At 49.1% G+C, this 15,967-nt stretch overlaps 1 long non-coding RNA gene across 1 annotated transcript in view; it reads left to right on the top strand.

Moving 5' to 3' along the window:
• Positions 1–3,907: 3,907 nt before the first annotated feature.
• The window catches only part of LOC144097104 (uncharacterized), a 506,086-nt gene continuing 494,026 nt past the window's right edge, over positions 3,908–15,967 (top strand). The window contains exon 1 of the long non-coding RNA XR_013306906.1: positions 3,908–4,073. This is a non-coding gene — a long non-coding RNA (uncharacterized LOC144097104). The remainder of the gene's footprint in view (positions 4,074–15,967) is intronic.

Raw genomic sequence — 15,967 nt, 5'->3', positions numbered from 1 at the left:
AGGCCATCACCACCGACGATCGTCACGGCCAGTGGCCGAGAATGTTCATCTCCGTCAGCGGACATAGATCAAGGCGCTGCAGCTCATGACACAGAGAGCACACATGCAGAGAATATGTATGCTATGCTTCCGTCGCAGCTGCCGACAGCGCATGTAAGGCTATCAGCTAAACCGATAAGATAGGAGTACGGACCGCGAACGCGACACCAAGACAGACGACACAGCGCAGTTGCTTCACGTAGTGGTAGACCGGGTGGAAGTCGTGACTGTAGGTCAAGGCCCAGGTATACTGCAGTCGCAGGTTAGAAAACTAGCCGGAATCCACGAGGCAAATAAATGTTCGAAACCTAGTAGCTGCGCCGACTCTCAAAACTCAGATTGACACGCTATCTCCACCGTAGTGCGCAGTTCGCGCAGCCTAATTTACACGGTGAAGGCTGCGTAGTCATTACCTGCGATGCTGCTGTGTCCTGATGGCTGGTTGTATATATTACGCGTCCGGTATTGGTGAAAGAGTGACTAGCGGCTAGCAATCTTTGGAGGGCGGCAATGGGTGCCTGCCAGCACTGCGGATCGAACCCAGCAACTGCTGATGCTGATACCAGTCTCGGTGTTTAGTAACTTAGGGCAAGGGTATGGGGTTGGAGGGTAGGGGTGTAGGTTACGACTATCAAGCGTCACATTCGGCCATGCGACTGTGCAGAGTCGTGCGACTGTGCGGTCATATGTCACGCACGGTCGCTCATCCGTCCTTACAAGGTGGTTGTCCGGCGTGACAGGGGCAGCGACGGAGGAAGTTACGTTGGGTTATGGGGGTGGCGGTGTTGAAGAAGCCGAGGGCAGTAACCAATCATATGTTGTGGGCGTGCGAGGGGCGCGGACACCTACATGGTTTCATCGCACGTGCATGCCCATACAGCTGCAGCTATAAAAAAGTTTTTACCTTTACGCTTGCTGTGTAAATCTCGAATATCAGCCAGAACTGTACTCCGACACAATTTAAAAACTAAGCGACAAACCTCCCTGAAAGGTGGCCTTCCAGCTAATGACGTCAACCGTTTGCCACGACGTCGCGGTTAATCCCCTAGGCTGGCTACTGTCAGGTGCGTTCGTAAAATGGAATTAACCGTGACGTCATGACAATCACTCGACGCCATTGGTTTCTTGAGGGCTTCCTTTGAGAGGTGCTGGCTGCTTCGTTCTAGAGTGGTATCCGACAACAGCATAAAAGCTGTACTTTTGTAGCGAAAGCTACATTGGCCACGAACTCGCAGTTTCGCCGTGCTCGCATTCCCACCGTGGTCGCACCGCACCACGTGACCACCCGCGTGACAAACCACGTGACAACAACCAGCCAGACAACCTGACTAACCTGGACTTGCAATCAAGATTAACCAAGGCTAACCAAGCTAGGCTTCAGCTTTCGCTACTTATATCCTGGCATACAGAGCTAAGCCACTGCCTTTTTTTTTGGAATTTTTGACTCTTTCACTCCTTCCTTAACCCCTTCCATCAAAGTACGGTGCAGGTGTCCCCTGACTATAGTAAGACTGCTACTGCATATTCCTTATGACTACATATAACACCCTCTGCGACCTCGGCAGTGAAAGAACGCTAGTGAATCGAGCTACAAGGCAAACGTTATCGATTTTATCCAGAAAAGCTTTTGGGCACAGTCTAGCGTTCGTTTTCGGGCGGCTCGTTTACAGAGCGTCCCTAGGTGGCAAACATGCAACTCGCTGCAGTTTACGGCCTCTCACTTCCTGGACACGTGTGGTGCTTCGAATATTTTGGCGGTGTCTTACGACTGCGCTGACCACCCGACGACGATAAAGGTTGCATAAAGCGTGAGGTTCGGTGTGTGTGTGTGTGTGTGTGTGTGAAAGGAGGGGGGGGGTAAGATCATAAGGGGCGAGCGCGTGCCCCAACCGAAGACGACAAACGTAGCGCTAGGCACGTCATGCGGTGATCACGTGATTGGTGCGAGTGGACGTACGCTTCGTGATCGAAGGAACACGAGACTGAGAACCTTCGCACCCACAGGTCAGCTGACTTACTAAACATCCTCTTGCCGTGTCGCCCCGATTAATCAGCAGTGTTGCCATATTGCTCCCTTGCTTTTCCTCCTTCTCGACACAAAATTTACGATGAAATATTTTTTAAACAAATAATTCTAGAGAGTATAAGAAATAAATACATTAGAAATAAATAATGCAGCGCCCACAAACCACTACGCGTTCTTCTGGAGCCCACATTCTCCACTCTAAAGTGTAAGAGCCATCATTAGTGAAGCCAAAACTTCACCTTACAGTTGGTTAAACAGTTTTCATTCAAGGTGACCCGTACAAACTGCTGATGGAGATTTCCTTTCTATTCTAACTGCTAATACTACAATAATGAACGAAGTTATCACGAGGGCACTGCTTTTGGACATCTTACGTGATTCAGACCTCCGTTTTTGAGCACAAATAGACAAAAACTGGGCAAAGTATTCAATGAAGCAGTAGAAACGGAACATTTCTCACACTCCTATTTATCCGATGCACGTAGCGCAGATAAAAGCATTTTCCAACTAGGTTTGTATCATTTATAGAAAGCTGAATATTGTATCTTGTTATCGTAAAGTTAGCCCAGCAGCTTTCCATACGAGCCCACAGTTCATGGGCGACATGAGCAGAACGGCCACCGCTATAATAGAGGCTTTTAGCAAAGGGGACCCTATTGATTAACGGCATAGCGAGGCGCCAGTGCACAGGCCGGTAGTGCACAGGCGCAGTAGGGGCGCTGTTGTTCTGCGCATGCATACCGGGGCCCCGCTATGCCCCTAGTCGATAGGGTCCCCCTTTTCTAAATGTCTCTAATCACATCCTTGCATGTCCTATTTCTCGTGTGAACTTTCACATTAGTAATTAGAAAGCAAATTTGTTGAGGTCCGGCATTTGAGGGTGGCAAGTAAAAAAAGTGCTTCACCGGCGTTAGATCAGGAAACATCGGCACGTCTTCGAAGTTCGTACTCTGAGGTCTGAAACCACATCTTATCGTTGCACATGGAAACCAAGTGCGAGCTGCAAGAAATACAGCCGCACATTCTTAGGTTCCACAGATATTTAGTCAATATACTGCAGCTAATCATATGGAGCCAAGTACAACGACTGACCGCACCTTCTCGAGGCTGGCAGCCTTCACGATCTCGATTTGGCACACATCAGCATCTGAAACGACAGTTTTACCGGGTATAGCTATAATTTCCGACATTTTGCACACACTTATATTTAACTCCATTTATTGCCTTTGCAGCTGCAATTTTTTCACAATATCGGCGGTTTCTCACGATTCAGTACCACTGATCATAAGGCTGCACCGCGTTAGCTGGTTTTTCGCGCAGCTATTTGCTCCGATCCCTACAGATGCCTGCGCTGGGGCGCCATCTGTGAAAGCGTCCGCGCGAAGGCAGTCGGCAGTCACTACGCGCGTCGCTTGGCGGCGTTCGCATCGGCGCACCACCCTCTTCCAATCCGGTTTCCTTTTTTGGCCGCGTTGTTTCAAGCAGCTAGCGCGCTGAGAGCGGAGACTCCGGGGCTTCTTTACACCATCGGCGGCCAGACACAGTTGCGTGCCAGCCTTTCGGGCTTTCTTCTGCTTCCCCTGTTCTCTATCCTTTCGTGGCAAACTCGTTCTCCGCCTCGCTCGCACCGACGACACCTGTCGTGGTCACCGCTGTGTCTCACGGGGAGAGCTGGCGGGAGCGCGCTGTTGAAAAACACCGCCGCGACCAGCCATTGAACAGCAGCTGTACTGCAGCACAATGTATGCACACGAGTCACGATCCGTGTTGTGTCAGCGGAGCGATGACGACGAGTAGCTGGGTCTCGACCCCGCCGGACGATCTGTTGCCGCGGCAGTGACATCTCGTGACACCGTCGCAGACCCTCCCCCTGCATCTGATTCTGCCTGCGCTTCGCGTTGTCAGTGTCGTGGTTGCCCGCTGCCAGTGACTGACTTATCGCTTCGCCACTACCGACAGCGTTGGTAAGAGAACCAAGGATTATCGCCGACAAGACGGCTGCTGCCAGGTAAGCTGTATGTGATGTATATTGGTGTGAGGGCGCCCTTCTTTACCGCGGGGAGAAATAACAGCGTGACCCTACGTGTCACACTGTTCACACTGGCGTGTCGCGAAGGCTGGACGAGCTGTTCTGGACGATCTGGCGACTGCTGCCGAGCGACATGAAGTGCTCCCACAGGCGAGTCGAATTTGCAACTCGCTTCCCGAGACCTCTCCCTCTGAGCGAGATTTCCCGGGTGGAGAACCGCTCTCACGCTCTCTGTCCTTAGTGTCTGCAGCTCTCTCGGGGTCGATACACTAGCATCATGCTTGCTTAAGGCATGGAAGCATGCGCCGATGCGAGCAAAATGAGGTTGTGAGTATGCTTTTGTGCAGTGCAGCTTTCGAAGCCCAGAAACCCAATGTTCATTGAAACTTACGTGGACGTCCCATGGACGTCCTAAATGTCCCCAGGACGTCCAAAGTAGTTTCAGTGCGCAATGGGAAGCTGCAGTGCTACAAAGACTAACCCAGAGATGTTGTGTGTACTCGTGCTTGCGGTTCTGCGAAGAAATCAGCTACACAAGCCGCCTTCTAGCCGAGATGCGTATGCACGAGGAATGGTGATACCGAAAAAAAAGAATAAAAAACATACTACATCGCTACTACCGCGCGTAGAGAAGCCAAGAATACAGACGCGTCACCGAACGACGCGCAGTGATCTTTAGATAATCGCAATAAAGTATACCATTATTGCCGATAAGAGAAAATTGTTGCAGTAATCGTCTTGAAGTCACAAAAGGCAGCTGATGCATGCACACGTGACACCTTGTTTTTATATGTTGAACAAAAATCTGATCTCTTTTCGCGCTTCATGTTTTTTTTTTCTAGCAGTCGAAATCGAGGTGCGTGTTAAACATAGGAGTGTAAATTACTTCACGGAGCCATTCAGTGCCTGCTCGGAAATTTCCACGACGGAGGCATGATACATCTCGTCAAATAAGAAAAAATAATGAACTGCGTATGCAGCAGTGGGCGTATGTGCGGCCGCACAAGCGTGTATTAACGATTTTCATGAACTAGAGGAAGGCGCCTCAATTGACCCAACATGGTGGTGTTACGCAGGCTAAGACCGCTTACGTGCTCTAATTGCGAAAGAATTTGTTTGTCATCATGGGCTACTAGTTAACTGTATTTTTTTACTTGCTAGTACTGGTTAGTAACAAGTACTAATGTCTGAAATGCCTTTAGGAAAGTCCGCACGACCCACGCGTACATATAAAGCGTCATTTTAACCGAACCATCATGTCACTTCCGGTTTCGCCTCCTGTCTGATAACGTCACTTCCGATTATGGGACCATGGTTACGTCAGACTGAACTGTCCCGCTTGGGTTTGAAACCCACTTCCGAAGAAATTCTGTTTTTCCTTCCTGACCATGTAGGCACTGGCGATGACGTCATTAGGTCGCGTCGGGGTTTCGGTACGTTTCTCGTGAACGGTCGGTCGAGGCGGGATTTTTTGACTGATGAGCCGTACAAAGCTTTCGCATTGATAAACAAGAGATAAAAATAGCTCTCTAACGTTTGAAACCATCCGGTGTGAAAGCAGAGCGCTAGATTTGCGACGCAGTTTGGATATGATTTCAAATCCGTGACGTCAGCGATGAAGAAGATTGTACAGTGGGCGAATGACAAAACAAAAACCGCACTTTTCCGCATTGGGCACCACAGGTAAGCAAGATCCAGTGATTGCCATGGTGCATGCCTAGAAAAAGCAAGCTAGAAAAGTTTGTTGGTTACGGCCGCTTGAGTTTTAACTGATAGAGCTGCGCACTTTCCCTCCTTTTCCGCTCACCATTTTCATTAATCGCATATGCTACTTTCAATATTAATATAAATTTCTATACTGTTATCTTCAAGTAGAAATCGAGACCAATGAGGTCTCGGCGTTCGAAAAATACGACAGAGCCGGCTCGGTCCGTCTATACGACAAAACTTTTTGTCGTCCTGTCGTTACGACAGTTTTTTCTGTACCATTGCGAAGTAGTCTGTTGTCGTGAGAGAATTGGCTCTGTTGTTACGACAGGGCACTGCACATTGCTACACTAATTCTTGTTGCCACGACAAGAATGGCTTTTGTCCGGTACCAAAATATTATGGAAAAATTTGTTCACAACAAAATATTTTCTGTTATGCTTTTCGATAGTTCCACGCAGCAATTAACCACATCTTATTCTTTATTCGTTTTGTTTGTTGGTGAGCTGTGTATTTACAGCGTGTCCTAAATGTAAGGCAGCTATAAGGCACTTGTCCGGTTCCGTTTGGTTTTTATCATCCGCTCTTTGACTGACAGTAATAGCTAGCGAGAGTATGACGAAAAAAAAACTACGGGAAGAAAATAAATGTAATCGGAATTATATCTTTCGTCGTTCCCGTTGGTAATGTAACACCGTATCTGCACACACGCATGCCGTGGTAGCGCCTGACATCACAGATGCAGTGATGCACAAATCTCTTCGCGCTTAAAATGTGCCAGTCATGTGTGCACATGCTCAGCGATGTTTGTTAATAGCACCTGGTTTCTGCATAGAAACATTTAGTTCGAGGATATCATCTTTTATAGCCTCTGTGTCTGATGTCAACTGCACACTGTCATGATCCTTATAGCATTCTAGGACAACATGGAAAGTTGTTATTTCTATTTTCACTGTGCATTGCCGACAGCAGAAAGCTGAGAGGACACACGTCTACTTCGTTATAGTGGAAACGTTCATGTAATAACACTACAGAGATATATTTTTACATTAATCCTCGGACAATAATTGTTGAATGTGCCAGCGAAACGCTTACTAAATTGAGCAAACAAAGTGGTTACGTGCACGCCGATCATTCTTAGACTAGTTCGCAGCGCCATCGCAGGGTGGCGTCAATTTCCTAAAATTCACCAGTACTTGAACATAACCGCCTAAATTGTAACAAAGCAGACACTTGTTACGAATTGTGTTGAACGAGTTCTACTGCTGCGTCTTTTTGTTTCTCAATGCTACACTGCAGCCGAACTATACTAACATTAAACTTCGGGCCAAGGCGAAGGATCAGGAGGCAGGTAAGTTAATTATCTGAGGCTAGGGTTGGATGAATGGATGGATGGATGGATACGGCTGAACCCTTTACATCGGGCGGTGGCTCAAGCCACCTAGCCATGTCTTGTGAAATTTTACTCCTGTCTTGCTTTTAGCCACCAATCAGATAACCTTCGCTTGGTTACTTCTAACCTCTTAAAATCCACTTTCCCTTCACTATCCCTAAACCCCAATGCCTTGGGTAAGTCAGCCCCGCTGCCTTCCACTGTAGGGTGAAGCCCTTTACAGAAAAGTATCAAGTGTTCAGCCGTTTCCTCCTCCTCTCCGCACGCAATGCACAAAGTGTCTATCTCCTGGTACCTGACTCTATACTTCTTAGTCCGCAAAACTCCAGTCCTGGCCTCAAACAACAAAGAACTTCCCCTACAATTATCATAAATATTTTCTTTGACAATTTCCTGTTTAAAGGTCCGGTATGTTTCTAGTGCCGATTTCGTCAGCATCCCTGTTTTCCACAAAGCTCTCTCTGTTCCTTTAACCTTTTTCTTAACCGATAATTGCTGATTTGCCCCCTTACTGCTGTCCAGATATTTGCTTGTCAATTTTCTAGTTCGCTTTCTCCATTTCGTGTCAACATTCTTTATATACAGGTATCTGAAAACTTTCCTAGCCCACCGCTTTTCCTCCATCCTTCTCAATCGTTCCTCAAATGCTATCTTACTGCTAGCCTCTCTGCTCTCGAAAGACGCCCATCCCATATCACCCTGTACCATCTGATTTGGTGTATTGCCATGTGCTCCCAAAGCTAACCTCCCTACTCCCCGTTGCCTAATTTCCAGCCTTGCTTGAACATCTGGCCTCATACACAGGACCGCATTCCCGAAGGTCAGGCTAGGGACCATCACCCCTTTCCAGGGAGCTGCATTAACCTGCGCCACCTATGCGCCGCAGGTGACACAGCAGCTTAAATATTGAAATTAATAGGGTAGGAAGCGAAGAACAGTTTTCATGCAAATGAAAAGAAGTAAAAAGAAAATGAACTGAGCAGGCGCTGAGCCGCACAGCTGGCCATGCGCCAAGTCTGGATTCGTGGCGTCGTCTGTAACCGCCGCTGCGCGGATTCGTGGAATCCTATTTGCTCAGCGGCGCGACCTGTCGGCTTTCGGCATGGTACGAATGGTTGTGCCTGGCAGCGCCCCAAGTGATGTCGTGGACTGTAGAATATTCTGAAACGAATAAATATATAACTGTCAGCTCCACTGTCAGATGGGTGTGGTGCGTCTGGCTTTTCTCGGAGCCGTCGTATCCGTTTCTGTTTTCTCTTACCTCTAGATTATTTCAACGCAGCTATTCTCACGCGGGAATGATAGATGTCCGTTCGGTTCCGGTCGACGACAGGGTCCCGCGCATTTTTTTCTTTTCTTGCAGCTCTCCGCACCCCCCTCTCCTCATTACCGCGCACTGCCGGCGCAGAATATCACTTTACACAGGCGTGAGTATACCGTCGGCAAGTTTTTCAGCGTTTTATAGTTTATAAAAGCTAAGCGCTCCTACGCGGCCGTTCTCGCGCTGAGTGCCGTCATCCCTCGGCGTAACCAAGCGATTGAGAAGCACAGCGGAGGATGAAAGAGAGCGAACGAAGAGCGCATCGAAGGACGAAAAACGTCTATAGCGTGAGAACGGGCTCGGCGGCGGCGCCCCGCCAAGATATCGCGCCAGAGCAGCGCGCGTCGCCCTCTGTTCGGCCGAGAAGCGCGTCCCAGTTCGTGGCTCTGGTCCTCCTCTCCCCGCGGCCTCGGAAAAGCGGCGCGTGTGGACAGACGGTTAGAGATGGTTCGAGCCCTCTCGAGTAGCCAGGGGAAGGGAAGTGCAGCTTTCCTTGTCAGCGCCGACGCCCGCTTCCAGAAATTTCGTGTAGAATGTGCGAGCTGCCCAGGCCGAAAGCCAGAGGCGCCTCCATTCGGCACTGCGTGTTACGTCTGCGGTTGCCTGTGCTTCATGTACCGCAGCAGGTGCGCTCAAAAATCGCATTTCTGATAAGCTCAATCGTCGGGTAATTTTTTTTTTAGTGAAGATAACCTCTTTGCCAATAGAACGTTGTTTTATGTCGATGCAGGACAACTTTAGTTTACCTTCTGTGCCCATTTAAGACCGAAAAGGCCTTAAAGAATCTGGACAATAATTCCATTCACGTTACGAAGATTCGTAGCTTGAAGAGGGACATAAGAGCTACACCACGTGGCAGAAAAGCAAGCCGCGTGGCTGGTTCATTTTAACGCGACAGCGTCAAGGCTTCCGTTCAGCGGCAACCTCGGCGTCGCCAGCGTGTCGAGAAAAGCAGGTGGCCTGCCTGGTACTTAAGTCGCGTGGCCTTGTGACATTATCACAAACTGTCCGTCTGGTTGTGAGCAAACTGCCTACCGTGGCAGGCAGACGGCAGTTAAATTAATCATTGGTCGCTCGGGAAGAGTAGCTTGAGTCTCACAAGCCCCACCAATGGCTGCGCTGCCTGGGCAGTGACGCCTTGCTTAACCGCTGCCCCACTGCGTCAGGAGTGACATGAGGACTGCCCGCGATCTGTGAGTGCAAGTTAGAGAGTGACCAAATTCGAATATATAGGCACGTAGGCAGAACCTAGGCCACCGAGAAGCAGTACTTGCGCGGGAGGAACCTCTAATGCTATTGCATTGCACTCTTAAGGGTAGGCTAAGCAATGCGTGATGTTGAAAGAAATAAGTGTTCGTGTCTGCGAAGTGATATAAAAAAAAACCCAAGCCGCCGAAGGGACTCGTTAACGCTATAGCCTCATACCCTTAAGGGTGAGCTTAAGTGTACCGTCGAGTTTCTCATCAAGGTTGTACCTTGGTCGTCAGCTTAGTCACCCGTAAGCGACAAAAACACGCCGTTAACTGTGCGGGTAGCCCGAGTATTTTAAGAGATGGGTTAGCGTTGATTCACCAGCCATGCGTGCCGATGGGCCTTGATAGTGATGACTTAAACGAGCCTCAGCAGCCGGGATTCAGCGCCTATAATCGGATGATGCCGGTTCATTATAGAACGGGCTGTTGCGCTTAGCTTTTATTTAGATACAGGTATCAAGCCAGGGTCTATCGAACGCGGCCGTTTGACAGGATGTGGCTTCTGGATCGATGAGAGTGGCCACCTGCACGGATGCAGCCCATTTGAGAACCGCGATACACACCCTCCGCTCCACATTGCCCACTTTCACATTAGAAGGGCGGATGTATACGTATATGCTAAGTTAATCGCTGCTAGAGCTGGAGCTTCACGTAGAAGCCCTAAGAACAAAATAAAGAGGTCGGGTCGAGTTCATTAAGCAGTCCCTCAACGAGTGGAGCGTAATTAGGGCAAGAAACAAGCAGAGTAAAACCGCTATTGGCCTCATTTACCCTGACCGGGTCAATTGCTTTTCCGCAATAAAGTCCTTATTGCAAAGAAGCACACTTTACAGGCAGCGCACGTGCGTCCGACGTGCATGGCGGCAGCGCTGCCGCGACGCGCTGGTCGCTTGTCTGTCGGGGCAGACAGTTTCTCTTTTTATCCCCATTAAATTACTTGAATGAGTTGTACCAGGCGCAGGCAAGGCGGTGATTCACGCTATAGGCACCAGTGTGAGGTAGCTGGTCTCGTGCTGCGTACCGTAGGATTACACAAAATAGGGTAACACATACAGGTAGTGTCGCGGTGGGTACTGTTGGAAACTACGCTGAAAAATAGGCTCGCGAAGAGAACGAAAAAGCGAGTGTCTATTTTTCAGTGGTCTTCGTATTGTCATTTCTTGACTGAGCGTATCTGACATGACTAGGACTTCGTGTCAGTTTAAGTAGCCTCTCCGCAGTCCTCTGTTGCGGAGTTGGGTGAAATCATGGCCGTTCGTGATGTCGCTATAATCTTGCTGGCAGGTGCACGTTAACGACATATTTGTTAAAGAAAAACAAAAAAACAGGCGGCGTGGAACGTGCGTTCGTGTGGCCCATACTGACTGCTTCGAAAAGGAAGTCTGGTTTATGGAGGTTTAACGTCCAAAAGCGACTCATGCTATGAGGAGCATAGCTCGGGTAGCATCCCACCGGTGGCCGCCAGTTGTTACGACTCGTGTTACATCTCACCGCTGCCACCAGTTGATACGACTCGCCGAGATAGTCGCGTGTTTCTCCAGACATCGGGTACAGGAACACCGCCGCTCTGCCGGTCGAGGAAGGAACGTGGGCCGAGACGGGGAGTAGTAGGAGTAAGACAAAAACTGTATTTACGTATTTACAACGTGGTTACTAACAAAAACAATCAAATTACAAATTGAGCAGATGCCTCAGGAAATCGCTGCTCGACGAACGTGTCGATAACTTTAAACAGCCTCTCCCGCCGTCTTGCCGCCTTATTCGTCCAATCACAGGGACTTCGTCCTGTGCGTCGACTTTGGATGGAGTCAAAAACCTCATTGGCTGACTTTTACAGCTTGCCGAAGCCTGGCATTTATTCACGGCGCTCCTATCCATCTTCTTCATCGGCTGGGTCACGGGGATAAATCTCCCGAAGGTATCCTTTCCTCCGAGCAGGTCCTCGCCGACAGGTGGGCGCTGATAACCAAACGCAGCTGCCTTTTAGTTAATCAAGAGGTCATGGCTCTGCAAGAAGCCGGCCGGAGGGGGGGGGGGGGGTTCAAGAACCGCCCGAAGGTACAACTGCAACGGCGGCACCCGCGCCGTCGACAAAAGAGCGAAGCGCGGATGATTGACAGCTCCTCGTACCCGTGCGTAGTGCCAGGTGGGGATTGGCGCCTCCCTGGTGGTGGTGCATAGTCGTAGGGTCCTTACTACTGAAATAAGTTGGCTATACTTAGTGGCTCCACTCGTAGCATTGGGCGCCGCATTCCTTTTTAGGTGGCCGCATGAGAGCGCGTATTCGGAGAAGCGTCACTGTAGCAGAACCCTGCACTGCATTTGGGACTGGCCTAATTGAAGACTGCTGTGGCGGGAAAACACAAAGGGGGTTAGAGACACAAAAGCTGCGGATAATTTCGTCCACCTGGAGTTCTTTAACGTGCACTGACATCGCACAGTACACGGGCCTCTAGCATTTCGCCTCCATCGAAATTCGACCGCCGCAGCCGGCATCGTACCGGCGTCTTTCGGGTCAAAAGCCGAGCACCATAACCACTGAGCTACCGCGGTGGCCCGAAAAGGAAGTGATACTGACAGGAGCTTTAACGAACCTTACATTAGGGCCCATCGTTTTCTATGGTATTATTTGAAGATGATGGTCGGTATCCTCCTCTACGTTTTTATCTGAGATTGCGGTTCCTTTCAGTCACTTCCTTTCTGATAAGTTTAGCCGGTTCTTCATACTGAATATTTATTCTTCGTTTGCAGTCGAGGCGTTTCTTTTTTTTTATCAGTGTTTAACGATATCTGACAGCGACATTTACTGGGTCTTGATTATGAGTCAAGCATCGGTATGCGGTTCAGCTAGGTTTGAACTCGGACAAGCCAGTTCTGATCCATCAAGAAGAACAGATCAACGGGCAGGCACAACACATGTATAACTAACATTTCACGCCTCACTTGCATATCACTACCATACTAAGCTGCATGAACGCATAGTGGCAGTTGTGTTTCGAATCCGGAAATGTGCAAGCTTGGAATGCGTGCGCACTCATGTTCGCTTTTCAGTGCCATTTCTGTATTTCTCTTTTCGGAGCGGCACTGGCACTGCGTCAAAAAGCCGGTTAACAATTATGAAGCAGCGTTGTGCAGGCGTCCTTTCCTATGAAATTCTGCACAAAATGTGCACAGAGTAATGGTAAGAGAGAAGCAATGTATCTAGAGCGGTAAAAATTAGTGATCAGGTGACCTATTGCACGATATGAATGGTTGCCTCCACTAGAGATCGCAAACTCCGAAGATAAAGAGCAGGGGAGAAAAGCTTCCCTGCTCATTGTTCTATCCTATTAACATTCATAGTCGCGTACAAAATAATATGGACGACACTTAGGCATCGAATCTCTTGTGACGCGTTGGCTAGCAAAAATGAATCGGTGTTTGATGCGTGTTCAAGTAAACTTCACTTCTTCGCTAGCGCGTAAGGGCACAAGAGGTTTTTATTTCCGTTGCGCAACGTGAATGAAGGGCTGGAACTTCGCAGCGCGGTCCATGTTATTCTGCCCGCGACTGTACGTTTGTGCCGGTCTCCACACTCGATAACCCTGGAGTCTAGTCGTTTTTCTTCGTTTTATTTCATCTTTTTGTGTTTACTTTACCCCGCATGTCTAACTTATTAAGGTTTCCTTACACTAAAAGCGACCACGTCTACTCTAATTCGTAAGGTACCACCATTTGCTCGAATGACCTCAAACGAGGACGAGTAGCCGTCGCAAGAATGTGTACAAGCGCGTCATTCAATTACAGCAGCAGTAACCACGGGAGGACTTTGCAGCGATCGCTTTAGCAGTTTTCGTCAGAATCCGGCTGCCTCCCTCCCTAAGCGTAGCCTCCCTCCCGTGTCGCTTGTCTGAGCGAGGCTAGCCGGTGCCATCCTCCTTCGCGATTCACGTCGCCCGGGCCTGTCTTCCCATTCGTTTGTCTCGCGCCACACTTGGAGGATAAACACGACTGCCGTCGTATTCGCGAATTGCTCCAAGGTCGGCAGTGGCGAGATGGAGTCCGAGACAGGGAGGCCGTTCGCGTAAACGCCTGATTAGATTTGGTCCCGCCTCGCCCTGACAACTTTTACGGCCGCAGTCCCGGGCCCGGCCGGGGTAATGGCAACAACGAGCGGGCCGACACCGGCTCCGACGCCAAGGCGCTGTTGCTGCTGCCACAGCGTCGCCAGCAGAGGCGGCAGTCTCAGCGGTTGCCGTGGGAAGAGCGGTTACACTGCTTATTCCCTTGCTCAGAACGACGGACTTGTCTCGTGGGCTCCTTTAAAATGCACTCTAATATGCACGCCCTACCATAACCTTGCCGTCCCGGCTAGCTCAGTTGGTCGACCGACAGCTCCGGTGAAGCGGTGGTCCCGGGTTCGAACCCCGGACCAGGGCTAGTTTTTCTTTAACTACTAAGTTTCTGAGAAAGATGTATAGCTTTCATTTCTAGTAGTATGGCTGCGCTTCGGTGGATGACAGTGAGTAATTACTCTCTCATTACAAATCTACTGCACCTTGGGGGATTCCCCTAAACCTTTGACCAGCACTGAAATCGCACAGCACACGGCTGTTTTTTGAAGATAATGCCAATCACTGGTAACCAATAACGAATGTACCGATCGAATGGAGTCCTCTATTTCAGATGTAGGTTTAGTCCGTGGCTTTTAGCAAATTGTCATTAAAAACTTATCTCAGGGATTTAGTTCTGTGGATTACGAACCGAATTTTTCAGAAAACAAGCTTGCCGTTATTAGTAATTTTAAAAATGACATCTTTCTCGGTGTTTCTTGAACCACAAAACGACGAAAATTCATTGCCACCGCAATAAGACAAAAGCTACATTGGTGATGGTACGCCAGATTGGACAACGGGGAAGACTAGGGGCTGGCGAACAGGCACGCTTTGGTTCAGATATTGTAGATAATTAAGTTTGGCTGAGAAGCAATAGAGAAAGTTATTAATTACGTGAAACTCAACAATTACATTGGCAACGGACCTGACGCAGTTAAAGCCACACTGAGCGCGGATTTGGCGGACAGACACAGCCTGAACGCGTTCTCTGCTCACGAAACAAGTGCTCACGCCTGCTGATCCGCTGCACAGAAATGGCCTTGAATCTAAATTTCTTAGTTGTCCTTTTGATGTTTTCCTTTTTGTCTGGCTGGAAGCAGGAGGATACTTGTGTCCCCCGCTTCGCCTTGTTCAGCGCTTACAGACAAATTGAGCCATGGTAGGGCCGAAGGCCGTTTCACCGTCGTCGTCTTGGCGCGCCTCGGAAGCGTGAAACACCATCGCGCTTGATTGCAGGCTATTGTGCAGCTCCCTCGTTTCTTTACAATGACATTGCAAGTAGAACGAGAGAAACTAAAGAAAAATAATGAAGGGAAGGCGGCCGAAAACCGCTCTTGAATATACCCTTTACTACACGGCGGTGCGGCAGCGCTTAACAAGGTTTCGTGTTATTAGACTCTAGGCGGCGAGTGGAGATACGGACCGCGGGAATGCGTTGATGTTTCTATTTTTTTTCGCTTCGCGACAAAGGGCTACGTTCGCTATAGTAGCTGGGACAACAACGGCCCCGTCGCTTCATGAATACCGAATGTTTAAACTCAGGAAAGTTTGCGCCTGCCAGGGAAGCGTAGGCTTCGCGAGCTGTTGCTGCTATGTTCTTCATTTCATTTCTTATTCAGAGCAAGAGAGTTTAGGCGCAATGCTTAGCGGAGCCTTTATATATGCTTACTTTGCGATAGAGTATAGCTTGACAGATATTCTTCATGACGGGCAGGAATGCTTCATTGTGCTTTCCGTGAGATTTGCTTCAGCGCATTGCAGCATGGCCCTCTAAACAAAAGTTTATACAATTGTTTGTGATTTTTGAAACAATTACTGATCTTAGAGTGTTTGTGATATCATGCAGTGCAAAATATTGGCAGTGGCTTAGCTCGGCTATTCCACGATATACGTAGCCAGAGGTACGTTTCCCTGGCTGAGCTTGCTGCGATCACTATACGTTTAGCAATAAGAGACACTGGGCTCCATCTCGGCGGCTATGCGCCGTCTATTACGCTCGGCAGTCTGGCATCTCCGTTTGGCAAGGCGTTCCTCTCTCTGTTCGGGCGTCTCCGCTGCTCTCTTCGCCTTCTTACGCTCATTCTATCTCTCTTGAGTAGCCAAGT

This window comes from Amblyomma americanum, chromosome 7 (assembly GCF_052857255.1).
Source record: "Amblyomma americanum isolate KBUSLIRL-KWMA chromosome 7, ASM5285725v1, whole genome shotgun sequence".
NCBI classification, from domain to species: domain Eukaryota; kingdom Metazoa; phylum Arthropoda; class Arachnida; order Ixodida; family Ixodidae; genus Amblyomma; species Amblyomma americanum.
Note: the sequence above shows the minus strand (reverse complement) of the source record. Positions and strands in the feature narration are given on the sequence as shown.